This window comes from Lissotriton helveticus, chromosome 7, assembly GCF_964261635.1.
Source record: "Lissotriton helveticus chromosome 7, aLisHel1.1, whole genome shotgun sequence".
In the NCBI taxonomy this organism is placed as follows: Eukaryota; Metazoa; Chordata; class Amphibia; order Caudata; family Salamandridae; genus Lissotriton; species Lissotriton helveticus.
Window position 1 is genome coordinate 1,683,790,686 of NC_136068.1, and position 16,568 is coordinate 1,683,807,253.

Sequence of the window (16,568 nt, forward strand, 5' to 3'; positions counted from 1 at the left end):
CAAAATGTTACTCTTGTTAAACAATTTTACTATTATAGTCTCTGAGATTTGTCTCTTACTGTGCAACATCTCATTGTTGTTCTCTTTCTTTAAAGATAACGACAACATCAACCATGAGTGATAATGAGCAATCCGTTGATCTCGATCTTATCATTGAACTTGTCATTGAAACGTCAGTGGAAGTAGATCCCTTGGATGATTTAAATACTGAGGATGATGAAGAACATGATGAGGATGCCGATTTGTCAGAATTGTATGACATAGGGTGGGAAGCTGACCTGCTTGAGCCTATGGAACTATAAACATTTATTTTTAAAAGTTACTGGAAATGAAAAGTAAACATGTAAACCGTTTCATTTAAAATTAAACGCAACTTCAAAAACAGGTTGTGTGTAGTGTCTTTAATAAAATAGTCAAATATGCTAATAAAATTAGTTCAGATTCACATATAAAACAGCACAGGTCAAATGTAGAAGCATTCCATTTCTTTGCTACTATTTGTGACTACTAAATTTGCCAATGTACTAAAAATTATTGTATGTAAAAATGACAAGTAGTGTGTTAAATTTTTGACGACTGTTATTGATTTACTGTTTGCTAATAGTGGTTAATAACATTTTTAATTATATTTTACCACAGATTCAACTGCAGATCATTTCAAAAGTACATAATGCCATCTAAACAACGAAACCGAAAGGCTACAAAACGTCAAAGACAGCAGCTTAATAAATTCTTGCAGCAGTCCTCTACAATAAAAACTCGTCAAGTCACCAAGAAAGCTCCGGGTAAGACAACGAAATCATTCATAAGAAACATTTGTAGAAAAAAAAGTAGTACTACAGAAAATGTTTTAGTCCAGAAAAAGAGAACCAATTTAAACGGAAAGGAAAGGCCAATCAAAAATGTTACTGCTAGAGCAGGAGATAACTCTGTGCATGGTAGTAGAAGGAAAAATCAGTTTAGGGACATTCGTAGACGAATGTTCCGCAACAGGATAATTGGCAATTTGTTAAAAAATATTAAGAAAGGTCAACAGAAAGTGGTTTTTTATAAGAGAAAAGTTATTTATTTTGATAATCAATAGAATTAGGAAGCTAAACAAGGCAATTTATGATTTCAAAAGAAATAGTAGATGGAAGAGAACAGTTAATCGTAGTAATTTTTGTGAAGTTTTTTCAGGAGAATGGATGCATAGTTCAAGTTGTGGGGAATTTTTTAATGAGGAGAGTTATTTCCAGGATAATGATTTGGTGCATGCAGTTGACACCAGTGGTCGAGCTTATGAGGTGAAAGATGGTTGTCCAGTTGAAAAGGAAAAACTTGTGACAACAGAGGCAGAAGAGGTATTAGGTAATGAGGTTTTAGGAAGACGTCCTAAGGGACCAGTGTATATCTGGAAGTGTAGTAGTATTTGCAGTGTGCGACAGGATTCCATCAATTTGCTTTGTGATTTTGTACGGACATTTAATAAGAAAAGTTTAAAACAGAAAATGAAGTTGTTGCAAGAATTAGATCCTTGCAGAGTGAGAGAAGTGACAGGTTTGCATGGTCATTCACTGGCTTGTCTTTCCAGGAGAGTATGCCAGAGTGTTTTTCATCATTTCAGGATGCTAGCAGTGCATCATAATAAAGTGAGGAAATTAGTTAGAATGTTGTATTATGCTAAGATTCCAGCAATTATGCTTAAACAATTACGCACTGCTCTTTTGCATGGTTCTGAAATATATGTGAAGAATATTTGTGAAGAATTTGAGTTTTGTTACTTTGCAAGTAAAGAGGAGAATGTTGAAATTGACCCAGAAGAAGAGGGTAATGTGGAAGATAGTGTACAGGTTTCCAGTACAGATAATTTTCAGAAGGAAATTGCCACGTTTCAGGTGAAATCAAGTGAGAGGCCTAATTTCACTTGTGTGTGTTGTCGACGCACTTATTATAAGAATCAGACTAAGTTAGTGGATTTATATGCGAAAAGTGAAAGGGAAAATAATAGTGAATGGAAGGATTTCGCAACATACTTGATGGTAGAAAATTGTTTTGATTTGGGATTGGATCAACGTGTGTGTGCTTATTGTTGTAACAAATTAAATCAAAACCGGATGCCTGCTAGAGCGGTTCATAATAATCTGGAATTGGTTGAGATTCCTTCTGAATTGAAGGATTTAAATACTTATGAATCTATTTTGATTCAAAGTATCCATCCCTTTCAGGCTATTGTAAGAATGGAGCCAAAGACAGGGAAATTGCCTCCATCAGATTTACAGAGAGGATTAAAGGGAAGAGTTGTTTATTTGCCTCTAGATTTGAAGAAAAACATTAATACAATTGGAGTAGAAAAAGTGGAAGAGGAACCTCTGGTTATCTTAGTTAATGGGGTTCCGACAAAGAGTAAGAAAATATGGCAAGATTTAGTGGATGTTAGGAAAGTCAAAAAGGCAACATTGTATTTGAAAAAAACCAATAAGTACTACAAGAATGTATATGTTGCAGAAGAGGAAGTAAGTGAAGAAGAGGATAGCGATTTGTGTGCTGGTCAAATTGAGAAAGTAGAACCCTCTAAAAATGAAGAAATATATGAACATTATAGTGTTCATCCTTTGCATTCCAAGGAAGTCATGGGGAATGCTATTGAGTTGTTTCAAATGAAACAAGCCAAAGGGAGTCCCATTAGTGTTTGGGAGGAAAGTTTGGAAGCTCGGTGTTTCCCACAGCTATTTCCAACAGGTCAAGGAGGAAGATATGATGAGCGACCTCATGAAATTCCTGCTTCTGAATACCGGAGTTTACGATTGTATGCAGAAGATCCTAGGTTTCGTCAATGCATTCCCTATTTGTTTCATCTCCTGTTTGAAAGCGATCTGTCTGGACTGTCATATGCAGTGAACCACATCTTGAAAAGTGGTGTACAGATGCAAAACATCTCGTCAAGTGACTTTATGGATAAAGTCAATGTGCAAGACAGTATTTTGGATTCTCACCTGATTAATCTCATGGCGTGTCAGCGTGGTACTAATGAGTACTGGTACCGTCGTCATGGTGATTTAAAATGTATGCTGAGGAACTTAGGAACTCCCACATGGTTCCTCACTCTCAGCTGTGCCGAGTATGGCTGGGAAGACTTACTTGAATTTCTACGAGAGGCAAATGGAAACATTGAAAATATCGAATTCAAGACACCCGGAGAACTGTGCTCTTTGGATCCAGTGAATGTATGCAGGTACTTCAATCATAGATTTGAAGCTATGATGTCTTTCATCATGAACAAGAAAAATCCACCTCTTGGAGAGGTGTTGGATTTCTTCTGGAGAAAGGGGTACCAAGCAAGAGGTGCTCCTCATATACATATGCTGCTGTGGATCAAGGATGCACCTAAATTTGGAACAGATCCAGAAGACTTAGTGATGAGTTTCATAGAACAGTATTCTACATGTGCTGTTCCAAACGCAAAGCAAGACAAAATCCTAAGAGAACAAGTTTTACGCTTCCAAAGCCATCGTTGTGGAAAGTACTGTAGTCGTAAATTCAGAAACAAGGACAAGTTCTACACCAAATGTCGTTTCGCCTTTCCACGACAGGTGATTTCTAAAGGAAGAGTGAACAGTTTGATGTCTTCGCTGCGACATAATGTGATGAAGAAATCACCTAAAAACACATACAATTTGAAAAGGAACGAAGAGTCCAAGTACATCAACGACTACAACCCAGTGATTTTGTCCATGTGGAATGCTAACATGGATATACAGTTTGTGGCTGATAACTGTATGGCTGTGGCTCGGTATGTGACATCTTACATCACCAAAAAAGAAAAGACAGAATTGAAGGATATGTGGGAGGACATTTCCCATGAAAAGAGCCTCAGTAAGAAGTTGTACAGTTTCAGTCTGAAGATGTTGTTACATCGAGAAATCGGAGCTTACGAATGTTCTGACCGGTTGTCTTCAGCAAGCCTCTATGCCAAATCCAGGAGTATCGTTTGGGCGAGTCTTGGTCTTGCTGCAACGCGTGATCGAGTTCTGAAACCTGTGCGGGAAATTGAGTATTTGGCGGAAAAGGAGCCAAACAGTACCGATATTTTGAAGACCAACATGTTGGATACATATTATCCAAATAGAAGCAGTCACCTCGAGAATGTTTGTCTGTATGAGGTTCTACAAAATTACATATTCAAGAGCAACATCAAAGAAGATATTGATAAAGGAGTGTATGCTGTAATTGGAAGTGAGGGATGTCTGGTCAAGCAAAGAAAATGCCACTTGGTAAACCATCGAAAATTGAGTGGCGAATCTCCTGAAAAAAAAGAGTTTTTCTATTTAGCACTTTTGCAACTTTTCAAGCCTTGGCGTGCAGAAGAGGAACTGCTTGGAGATTTCCTCTGTTACGAAGACTCTTTCAATGCCGCCAAGGAGACCATAGAATGTCCTGTTTTTCCCAAATATCTAGAAATGTTGAATGCGGAAATCGAGCAGGAAGCAACGATTGCAGCCGAGATTGCTAGAGACAGTTCTCAGGACAGTCAGAGTTCTGTTTCATTGAGTCAGGATCCACTGGGAGGACCAGTTATCGAAAATGAAGCTGCTACTGCCATGATTGAAGTGGAAAGAGCCATGGCACATGCTCAGGAGGATGCGGTTAACTTAGAAGACTTGGAAAGACAACTCAACGTTGAGCAGAGGAAAATATATGACGAAGTTACCAACCAAATTGATCATGGATTAAGTCATGAGAAGAAAGAGTGCTCATGTACGTCGTTGAAGCCTGTCCGACTGTACGTGAGTGGAGAAGCGGGAACTGGAAAAAGTTTCCTCATTAAAGCAATTTCATGTTATTTGCAGAAAAGGACTGAGTCATCGCTGTCTTGTGTTGTCACCGCTCCAACTGGACTGGCAGCACATAACATTAAAGGTATTACTTTGCATCGTCAACTGATGCTGCCAGTGGAGCATGATAACAAATTACAATACCACAAGTTTTCTGGAGATGCTTGTTGTGAAGTTTCAAGAGTCTTGAGGAAAATGAAACTTCTTATCATTGACAAAGTAAGCATGGTTTCCAATGTCATGCTTGCCTTTGTGCATTTGAGAATGCAAGAAGTTCTTAAAACAGAGTATGATGTGTTATTTGGTGGCAAACACATCATTGTTTTCGGTGATCTTCTGCAGCTGACACCAGTGAAAGGACAACCTGTGTTCAAAATGCTCACGCATGAAGATACCAGGAAGTGCCTAGGGAGTATTGGCAACGTCAATATATGGTTAAACTTCAATTATGCTGAACTGCGTGAAAATATGCGTCAAGCGAAGGATGAAGATTATAAGAATATTCTACAAGATGTTAGAATCGGGAAAGTGACCGAGCATGGGAAAGAAGCTTTACATGCACGATTACTGTCAAATTTGGGATCCAGAAGAAGACGTTGTGCCTGAGAATATTTTTCAGAAAATTACTGAGAAGAAATCTGGAATATGTTTGATGCCAACTCTTGCAGAATGTGCCATCTTCAACAACAAAATGTTGCATTTAGAAAACCAAGAGATTGTGAAGCTGGAATCTATTGACAGAGTAGAGCATATGGGAGCAACAATTATTTTATCTGAGAATTTGAAATCAAAATTGGATTCATTAGAGAAGACTATATCTAAAACTGCTGGTTTTGAAAAGACTCTGAATGTGTGCTTAAATTGCCGTATAATTTTAAGAAGGAATTTACATGATGAAAGAGGTCTGGTAAATGGATCAATGGGTAATGTTGTTGATTTTTAGAAATACAGAAATAGAGATGGAATTGAATTTTTAAAAATTAAATTTGATGGCATTGAGGAAGTACAGCTAATTGGTCGTTGCTCTGCTAGGTTTTTGCTTGTAAAAGACTTATATGTTCGCCGTAAGCAGTTTCCTGTTTGCTTGGCATATGCGGTGACAATCCATAAATCGCAAGGTTTAAGTGTAGACAGTGCATTGGTGAATATTGGCAGTTCTGTGTTCAAGGAGGGTATGGCATATGTGGCATTGTCACGAGTCAGAACTTTATCGGGATTGTACTTGATTGAGTGTGATGTCACAAACATTTGTGCGGATCTAGATTGTGTTAAGGAATACAATAGGTTAAGAAGAGAGTATGCGCCACATTTGCCTCAATATCCTTTGTTTGAGAAACGTCTGGTATGCCGGAAACGAAGAAATGTGACCAATAGTAGAGAGGTTGTAGCAAAAAGACGAAAAGTCGATGAACCAGAAATTATAAGCAGAAAGAAAAAGGATTTTGTTGAAGATGTTGTTGGTTTTCAATTTGAAAACAGTTCTGGTGTCAACTGCTATGCTAATGTAGTGGTTAATGTTTTGTTTTCTCTAGAAAATTTAAAAGAAGAGATTGTGGTCAATTCGGATCAAAGATTTTGCAGTTTGTTGAATTCTGTGTTAGAGAAATGTAGCACTGAAAGAACAAAAATAGAAAGTGTGTCTGAAATTCGAAATCTGTTAGACAAATGTTCAGGTCAAACACAATTCTCTCAAAATATTCAGCAAGATTGTCAGGAGTTTTTAATGTATATGCTTGATGTATTGCAAGATGAAGGTGTAGATGTAGATCACCTGTTTGGGCTTTCTTATCAATGGCAACATGACTGCGAGAACTGTAGTGTATCAAGTACTACTAGTGTAGACTCAGAAAAATTTATATATTTAACTTTGCCAGACAGTAAATCAGTGTCCTTTAATAAGCTAGTAAAAGCAGCTGATCACAACATGGAGTGTAGCCAATGTAAGTCTGAAATGTTGTCCACATTATTTATACGAACATATGGCCAGTATGTCATTTTAATGTTCCAACGATGTAGGCCTGATGGAACAAAATTGACAACTTTAATAAAAAAATTTGTGGCTTTGCAGTTGTCAATATCAGGAAGGACTTTTGTAACTGCAGCAATTATATATCATGACGGTTCTTCAACAACATCAGGACATTACACAGCTTATTTGAAGTCTAGAAACGGCTGGTCATTCTGCAATGATTCTGTTTTAACTTTAAAAAACAAAATTGCCTTTTGACCTTAAAAATTCTTACCTGGTGTTTTTACAACCAAAATTTTAGGGAAAGAATCTCGGGATTTGCTCTGAGGAATTTCAAGAGGTTCTAATGGCTCCTACACTATTTGGCCTTGAGGATAAGTGTAGTACACAGTCAAAATTTATTTTTGAGTTTTAAGTAGTTACTGAAAAAAAAAGGTTTTCTTACAGAAAGTGGTGGGCACGGATTAGTTAAAGGACAACAGAGTATTTCCCAAAGCAAACGGTGTTCTTACCATAACATTTGATGTCATGGAAAAATAACTGCACTTTGAATGAGTTCAGAAAAACTGTTTATTTTAATAAGCTAATTCAAGCAGCCAATCAAAACATGGAGTAGAGGTAATGTAAGTCTGCAATGCTGTCGACATATTTTGAACAAACTTTTGGTTATAATGTCATTTAAAAATTCCAACTATATAAACCTGATGAAAATAAGTTTTCAACTTTAATTACAAATGTTGTGGCTACACAGTTGTTGATTTTAGGAAGAACATTTCTAACTGCAGCTATTATATGACATGATGGTCCTTTGACAACATCCACTGTGATCAAGAGAATTAAATAATTGTAGTAGTCATAGAGGTAGTGTAATGTGCCTCATAGTAAGCAGTATCAGTGTCATAGGAAATGTGGAACATGAGTGAGCAAGAAGGGTGAGATATTACTAGTACAGGATTGTGAAAGTGATCTTGAACGTTTTCTTTCTGAAAGTTGCGGAAATACAAAATGACGGGATTTGCTTAGAAGAATTCCAAGAGTTATAAATGGCTCTTACACGATTTGGCCTTGTGGAAAAGTGCGGTAGAGAGCGAGAAGTCATTTATTGTATGTAACATATTTGTCAAAACGATGGAGCTTTTCTTTCAGAAAGTGGCGGGCTGAAAATAATAACAGCACAACAGAGTGTAAGCTGTTCATAGGATATCCTTCGACGTCATGGAAAGTAAGTTACTTTTCAGGAGTTCTGATTTCTGATTGGTTATGTTATATGGGTTTTTTAAACACAATCATTTTGATTGTGGTTTTTTTTCCCGCTGTTATATGATGAATACCTTCAAGTCACTGTTTTTAGTGAAATTTGATAAATTCTGAGAACAGCAAAAATAAACCATTTAACATGTATAATTAATTCTGTACTTTTTGTATTTATGATATACATTTAGAACTGTGTAGTAGGCATGGAGAAGCTGAGGCTTCTGTAAGTGTCAAAGTTGTTGCATACAGTGCTCACATTCTACGTAGTCTTTCATATGATAGACTGCATCTGCACAATGAGATACCTAAGCAAAGGAAACACAGGTGATGTGATTGTGGAATGAGCAAAAAAAATTGCACGTTTTTCAATTACATTGCCTGTGTTTCCTAACATTACACATCACATTGTGTAGATGAGGTTTAGGCCTGTTCCAGGAGACAGAGGAGGTCTGACATTTGTTCAAGAGTGCAGTGGACATGACTCACTTCGTTGGTAGGCCTGCACATGTATTATCTCCTCTGTACTCTTCAACAAGCCTAAATTTCATCTGCAACCCTGAGTAGAACTCATCTGAAACAAATCTGTGGATAGGCCACACCTTATCAGCATCTAGAAACAATCATTTAAAATGTTAAGGGCAGATTTATGATGGCCGTGCGCCTCTTTTGCGCCGCTGTTCCGTCACTTTTGTGACGCAGCAGCAGTGTAAAAGATGCACCATGTTGCAAGATAGGCCTCAGTTCATCTCCAGCAAGATACCGTCAGTTTAAAATGTATATAATTAGGACTGTGTAGGGGGCATGCAGAAGCTGAGGCTTCAGTAAGTGTCAAAGTTGTTGCATGCAGTGCTGCACTTCAGCGTACTCTTTCATATGCTGGACTACATCTGCACAATGAGATACCTAAGCAAAGGAAACACAAGTGATGTGATTGTGAAATGAGCAAAAGAAATTGCACGTTTTTCAATTACATCACCTGTGTTTCCTAATATTACGAATCACATTGTGCAGATCAAGTTTAGGCCTGTCCAGGGAAACAGAGGAGGTCTGGCCTTTGTTCAAGAGTGAAGTGGACATGACTCACTTCATTGGTAGGCATGGACATGTATTATCTCCTCTGTACTCTTCAACAACTCTAAATTTCATCTGCAACCCTGAGTAGGCCTCACCTCAAACAAACCTCTGGATAGGACACACCTTATTGGCATCCTGAAACAATCATTTAAAATGTTAGGGACAGTTTTATGATGGCTGTGCACCTCTTTTGCGCTGCCGTTGCGTCACTTTTGTGAGACAGCAGCAGTGCAAAAGATGCACCATGTTGCAAGATAGGCCTCACTTCATCTGCATCAAGATACTGTTAGTTTAAAATGTATATTTTTAGGACTGTGTAGGGGGCATGGAGAAGCAGAGGTTTCTGTAAGTGTCAAAGTTGTTGAAAAACTGTTTGTCCTTCAATCTTTTCACTTGTCTTTTCTAATTTTTAAATACATGTTTTAATATTTTTCAAATGTTTGTTCTCTCTTTCACAGATTGAAAGTATAAAAATAACAAGTGACTAAGTTAACGACAATTATAAGGTAAATGTTTTGTACTCTTTTCGTTACATTTCTATCACATTTAACTTCTATTAGTTCCACTACTTCATTTCTTTAACCCTCACTTTCCTGCCTTTGCTACTTCCCTCATTCCTTTCTCTATTACTTACTTACTCTACTCCTTCCACTCTTTTTCTCAGTCCCTCTCTTCTCATAGTTCCTCACTCTTGTTCACTCACTCCGTCTCTATTACTCTCACTGTCTCTGACTGATCACTCTTTCACTACTTTTTCATTATGCTTTCTCTCTGTAGTTCAAGCACACTAAGGGGCATATTATCAACACAGGCAATAAAATTATCGCTGCTTTTATCGGCAGAAAACTGCCGCAAAAGTGGCTTTAGCAGCAGTTTTCTGCCGCAAAAGCGGTTTTAGCGGCAGATTTCTGCCGATAAAAGCAGCGAAACTTTTATCGCCTATGTTGATAATATGCCCCTATGTTATTTACATTTCTTTGCTGTTTCAATGATTCCTTTTCTGTCACTTCTTCTTTTCTGCTTTCTGTTTTTTCTCTCTGTTATTCCTCATGTTTTAACCTTAGTCACTATCATACATCTTGTTTTATTCCTATTTACTTTTGCTCACTGTTTTCTTAACACTTTCCCTCAGGATTGTTCTTTTAGTCCGGTTCTATCCCTACCTCTCATTCCACATCCCTTACTTTTTTTCTTCTTATTTTGCTCTCCTTCTCTTGTTTTTTTTTTATTGCGCTAACGGGGCGCTCTCCGGTGCGCGCACCGGGAAGCGCACCAATGACAAAAATGAAGTCAAGAGTGCTTAAAATTTTAGTAATTTTTTAAAAATGGGAGGTAGTTCTGAAAAGAACTTTTTTTATGTTTTGGTTGTTTTATATTTTTTTATTTTTCTGACATTTTTTTGTATTTTTTGAACAATTTTATGTTTTTTTTGTTTTTTTGGGGGGGAAACAACGAAAAACAGCCATTATAAAGGGCTGAACAAAAAACAAGAAACAAAAAACTGGGAATTAACAGTGGCTCGAGAGGAGAAAAAATAAAAATAAAAAACTACTGCTTTCTTCTCTTGCTGCAGTTGTGGTTGTCCATGGAAGCATTAATAAGGTGAATGCTTAGTTCCCCGTAGCAGAGGGTCTTTCTGCAAAAAATGCAGACCATTTTTATTACACCAAATTTATCTTGTATATTTGGTACTGTTTCGTGCCCTTCTGATGCTGCAAATGAAGATTCACCTGATGAGGTGCTGCCCTGATGGTCTCTTTTTTTCTGAGCCAGATCCCGTACCTCAGCTTGTGCCAGATTGTCAGGGTGCCACCTCTGCATGTGGCGGATCATTGTGTAGTTCCCAAATGAATATTTTTTATTTGGGTTGCCCCTGGACATGACCTCTTTGCAAATTAAGCATGTCACCTTCGGGGCATTCACTTTTTTTTGCCCAGCAGGAATGGAAAAATACTGCCATATATAATGAACTTTGACATGGCTTTGTCTTGGTTCTTCAGGCAAGTATGTTATGGTTTGTTGGTCCTCATCATCTTCTTCCTCCTCTTCTTCAACTCCTGGAAGGATCTGTGGTGGTGGACCTTCCTTTCTGGGTGGTGGTGGTGGTGGTGGGGGTGCACTAGCTGCAGCTACTACTGAAACCATGTCTCACAGATAGCTCTTGCTTTCTCAAAGAAAAAAGTAAGAATGAGGAAAAGAGGAGGGGGCTTTCATCATTTGTGGAAAAAAAAAGTTGAGAACCAATGAAAAGTGTTATTTTCAGGTCACATGTCCCGACGCGCTTACGCTACGCGGCCCGGCGCGCTTACATTTCGCGCTCCGGGACGCGCCACGGAGCACTTCCGGGTACGTTTACGGAGCGCGCCGAAGAAACGCATCACGCTGTTACGCGATGCGTCACGTTTACGCGGCGCATCACGCGACTACGCGAAACGTCATCATGTTGTTTTCGTTCGTGGGAGCAGCGCTCACGGAACGCTCCCCGGTACGTTCACCAGTACGTGCCCCGGGAGCTCCCCGGGGCGCGTACCGGGGCATATAATAAAAAGAAAAAATATTTACACATTTTAAAATTTATAATAAAAATTATTACTTTCATAGATATTTGCTATTAAAAAACCTATGAAATTCACTGAAAAAACCATAGGTTATAGACCATATATAGTTAGGAATTAGCATTTACAAAACCTTGAAAATTCACTGAAAAAACCATAGGTTATAGACCATATATAGGGGTCGATTAGGATGGCGGACGGAAATGGGTACTGTCCGCCATGGTCGTGGAAATGTTACTCCCGGCTGCGCCGCGGAGATTCCGCGGTTGGGATTAGGATAATCATGTCACGAAAGTCCGACCGCAGCGGACGGATCATAACAAACACCGTCCGCGGTGGAAGAAACACATCTAACTCCGTCCGCGGCGGACGGAGCACAATGAACAACCCCCGCCGCGGACGGAAATGACCGCGGAAAAAAACACATGTACCGCCATACCTGTGAATACTCCGTGTCCGCAATTAGGATAAATCCGCCCGTACCACGGAACGCACAGCCATCCACGTCCGCGGCGGAAAGAATGCAACGATAAACAGTGCATCACTGCGAAAGGCCATCACGCACAACATCCCTAACGTCAAACAAATGTCAGAAAGTGTACCGCAAGTACAAAGCAAACATACGAACATTGACAAGGCCCCCCACCCCGAAACACCAACACCAAGCACAAGCCAGCATGACACGCCCCAAGCACCCAATAATGCACACTAGTCAACACGCCCACCTACCACCTGACTGCCATCAACCATTGAGACACGACTATAAAATGACACCCACACACTACCACAATCCTTTGCATCACAGCATTGCTACTAGCAAGAGGCCCTAATCGAGATACAGCTAACTCACATAGAAGACACACAACCACCACCCTACCACATCCACCACACAAACACCCACCACACAATTCCTACACATCACACACCACACACCTGCACCCCCCAACTCACTCAACCCACACACTGAGCACCACACACCATGGCACCCCAAAAAAAAACTAAATTCACGGAGACAGAGTTGAAGGTAATGGTAGATGAAATCATCCGTGTTGAGCCCCACATCTTCAGGGCCCAAGTCCAGCAGACGTCCGTGGCGCAAAAGAACCACATGTGGGACAGGATCGTCACTCGGGTGAATGCGTCAGGGACCGTGCCGAGGACGAAGCATGACATTCAGAGGCGGTGGCATGACCTGAAGACCCGGGTGAAAGGCATCCGCGCAAAAAACTATGCAAGAGCCAATCATACTGGCGGAGGAACACCCCCGGAGCCCATACCCTTCACCGATTGGGAGGAGAAGGTGCTGGTGATACTTCACCCAGAGAGTCTAGACGGACTTGATGAAGGAGAAGAGGCTGGTAAGTACAAACCAAGCCCCACGATCAGTACGACATGGTCAGGCTCACACAACTGAGAAGACACATCACCTACGCCCCAACCCTTGCACGTCGGACACCTACTCACAAACATGTACATGGCTACCAACAGGCCCCCATGTTCACGGGGAGGGTGGTGGTGGTGGAGGGTGTGGTGTGTGAGAGGTCCAAACTACAACTCCCAACATGCCCCCATGTTCACGGGGAGGGTGGTGGTGGTGGAGGGTGGGGTGTGTGAGAGGTCCAAACTACAACTCCCAACAGGCCCCCATGTTCACGGGGAGGGTGGTGGTGGTGGAGGGTGGGGTGTGTGAGAGGTCCAAACTACAACTCCCAACAGGCCCCCATGTTCACGGGGAGGGTGGTGGTGGTGGAGGGTGTGGTGTGTGAGAGGTCCAAACTACAACTCCCAACAGGCCCCCATGTTCACGGGGAGGGTGGTGGTGGTGGAGGGTGGGGTGTGTGAGAGGTCCAAACTACAACTCCCAACAGGCCCCCATGTTCACGGGGAGGGTGGTGGTGGTGGAGGGTGTGGTGTGTGAGAGGTCCAAACTACAACTCCCAACAGGCCCCCATGTTCACGGGGAAGGTGGTGGTGGTGGAGGGTGGGGTGTGTGAGAGGTCCAAACTACAACTCCCAACAGGCCCCCATGTTCACGGGGAGGGTGGTGGTGGTGGAGGGTGGGGTGTGTGAGAGGTCCAAACTACAACTCCCAACAGGCCCCCATGTTCACGGGGAGGGTGGTGGTGGTGGAGGGTGTGGTGTGTGAGAGGTCCAAACTACAACTCCCAACAGGCCCCCATGTTCACGGGAAGGGTGGTGGTGGTGGAGGGTGTGGTGTGTGAGAGGTCCAAACTACAACTCCCAACAGGCCCCCATGTTCACGGGGAGGGTGGTGGTGGTGGAGGGTGGGGTGTGTGAGAGGTCCAAACTACAACTCCCAACAGGCCCCCATGTTCACGGGGAGGGTGGTGGTGGTGGAGGGTGGGGTGTGTGAGAGGTCCAAACTACAACTCCCAACAGGCCCCCATGTTCACGGGGAGGGTGGTGGTGGTGGAGGGTGTGGTGTGTGAGAGGTCCAAACTACAACTCCCAACAGGCCCCAATGTTCACAGGGAGGGTGGTGGTGGTGGAGGGTGGGGTGTGTGAGAGGTCCAAACTACAACTCCTGTAGTGTAGTTCCTATTATCCCAATAGGCTCTGCGCATTGGAATAATACCTTCAATAGTATAGGCCTAGACCAGACGTTAACTAGGTCTACTACTGTCGATATTAGACTTAAAGTTTTGGGTTTGCCAGCTAGCTCAGAGTTCACTAGAAACTTTCTCGAATAGGCAAGGAGGAGTTGAACCTCCCTGGATAGACTAGAAGGGATTTAGTTTCTGACAACCATAGAACATGACAACTTTGCTCTCCCCTAATCAAGAGTGTATCTCGAGAGTCGTGTGAACAAAAGGCAATTTATTTTACTCAGTCAGTACGTGCATTCTTAGTCTCATCAGATTGTAGAGAAAAGGAAGAGACGGGCGTGTTCAATAAAAGATGTTATTTATTGATCAGTCTCTTTTCTCGTACAAGAGAAATGGATCGATATTATTGCAATACTTATAGTTAAGTAAAGTGCATACATTAAAAGCAGAAGTATAAAATAATACTGTAAAAACATTGATATGGTTTCTAAGCCATATGAAGGTTTTAAAATGAATAAAATATATTACATACACATATACATTTGACTAATCGTACTCAACTGGTGTTTCTAGCTACGCCTACCCCGTGTACCTGACCTAAGTCTAATACGTGGGCGGGAATAGAAAGTTACAGTTTAAGTTAAGTTTGTTTTTGCCAAGTGACTGACTAAAGAATTCTCTGCGAGGGGTTATTCAGTTCTGTACCTGAAATCTAGGATGGATGAGGGATGGTATCTCTCGTCTCTGGTCTCGATATTCCAGGCTGCCTGCGAGGGCTACCCGGAAGCGCCGGAGCTGGATTTCTCGGCAGGAGAAATGGGCAGCTGCTCGTTCTCAGCGCGTCAAGAAGGCGGGGCTGCGCCAGCGGGGTCTGCTCTGCTCTGGGCTTCGGCAAGTCTGGCTGCTCCGTCCTCGTCACCACCGCGTGTGTTTGCATAGGGCAATATCGGTAATATTTATACCTTTAAGGTGCCGAGATTGACGTAAGGATAGACATAGATACGTCAATAAAGATGTCATACGACCAGGTCGTTAGCACATTCTTTTGCTGAAGTTCTCGGTGAAATCAAAACAATGGCCGCAGGGTTTTTCCCAGGTCTGTCATAGGTTTGATTTGTTTTGAGAACTCCGTATGCCTTATCAGGGGCTGGAGGAATATCGCTTGTCCAATTAGATGGCAAGCGTTATGACCTAATCAGATAACACGTTCCTGTGCCGTAGTGTGGCTTTATCAGATAACGGTTCCTGCATCATGGGGGTTTTCTGCCTCATGGGATGACTGCTAGTTAACTTGTTAGTTTGTTAACCAGAATAGGGTCAGGAATAGGGGGATCGATACAGAACCTATAGGAATACATCACACTCCCAACAGGCCCCCATGTTCACGGGGAGGGTGGTGGTGGTGGAGGGTGGGGTGTGTGAGAGGTCCAAACTACAACTCCCAACAGGCCCCCATGTTCACGGGAAGGTGGTGGTGGTGGAGGGTGTGGTGTGTGAGAGGTCCAAACTACAACTCCCAACAGGCCCCCATGTTCGCGGGGAGGGTGGTGGTGGTGGAGGGTGTGGTGTGTGAGAGGTCCAAACTACAACTCCCAACAGGCCCCCATGTTCACGGGGAGGGTGGTGGTGGTGGAGGGTGTGGTGTGTGAGAGGTCCAAACTACAACTCCCAACAGGCCCCCATGTTCACGGGGAGGGTGGTGGTGGTGGATGGTGGGGTGTGTGAGAGATCCAAACTACAACTCCCAACAGGCCCCCATGTTCACGGGGAGGGTGGTGGTGGTGGATGGTGTGGTGTGTGAGAGGTCCAAACTACAACTCCCAACAGGCCCCCATGTTCACGGGGAGGGTGGTGGTGGTGGAGGGTGGGGTGTGTGAGAGGTCCAAACTACAACTCCCAACAGGCCCCCATGTTCACGGGGAGGGTGGTGGTGGTGGAGGGTGGGGTGTGTGAGAGGTCCAAACTACAACTCCCAACAGGCCCCCATGTTCACGGGGAGGGTGGTGGTGGTGGAGGGTGTGGTGTGTGAGAGGTCCAAACTACAACTCCCAACAGGCCCCCATGTTCACGGGGAGGGTGGTGGTGGTGGAGGGTGGGGTGTGTGAGAGGTCCAAACTACAACTCCCAACAGGCCCCCATGTTCACGGGGAGGGTGGTGGTGGTGGAGGGTGTGGTGTGTGAGAGGTCCAAACTACAACTCCCAACAGGCCCCCATGTTCACGGGGAGGGTGGTGGTGGTGGAGGGTGGGGTGTGTGAGAGGTCCAAACTACAACTCCCAACAGGCCCCCATGTTCACGGGGAGGGTGGTGGTGGTGGAGGGTGGGGTGTGTGAGA

General features: G+C 42.4%; 1 protein-coding gene across 1 annotated transcript in view; it reads right to left on the minus strand.

The window, feature by feature from the left end:
- The window catches only part of LOC144767618 (putative methyltransferase DDB_G0268948), a 717,827-nt gene that overhangs the window by 600,165 nt on the left and 101,094 nt on the right, over positions 1-16,568 (minus strand). The window lies entirely within an intron of this gene.